Genomic DNA, 232 nt, shown 5'->3' with positions numbered 1-232 from the left:
ATATATACAATGGAATATCACTCAGCCATAAAAAGGAATGAAATAATGCCATTTGCAGCAACATGGATGGACCTAGAGATTGTCATACTAAGTGAAGTAAGTCGGACAGAGAAAGACAAATACCATATGACATCACTTACATGTGGAATCTAAAATATGACACAAATGAATTTATCTACGAAAGAGAAACAGGCTCACAAACATTGAAAACAGACTTGTGGTTGCCAAGGGG

The sequence above is a fragment of the Phocoena sinus genome, chromosome 5 (assembly GCF_008692025.1).
Source record: "Phocoena sinus isolate mPhoSin1 chromosome 5, mPhoSin1.pri, whole genome shotgun sequence".
NCBI classification, from domain to species: domain Eukaryota; kingdom Metazoa; phylum Chordata; class Mammalia; order Artiodactyla; family Phocoenidae; genus Phocoena; species Phocoena sinus.
The sequence above is the reverse complement of the archived record's forward strand: the minus strand, read 5'-3'. Positions refer to the sequence as shown.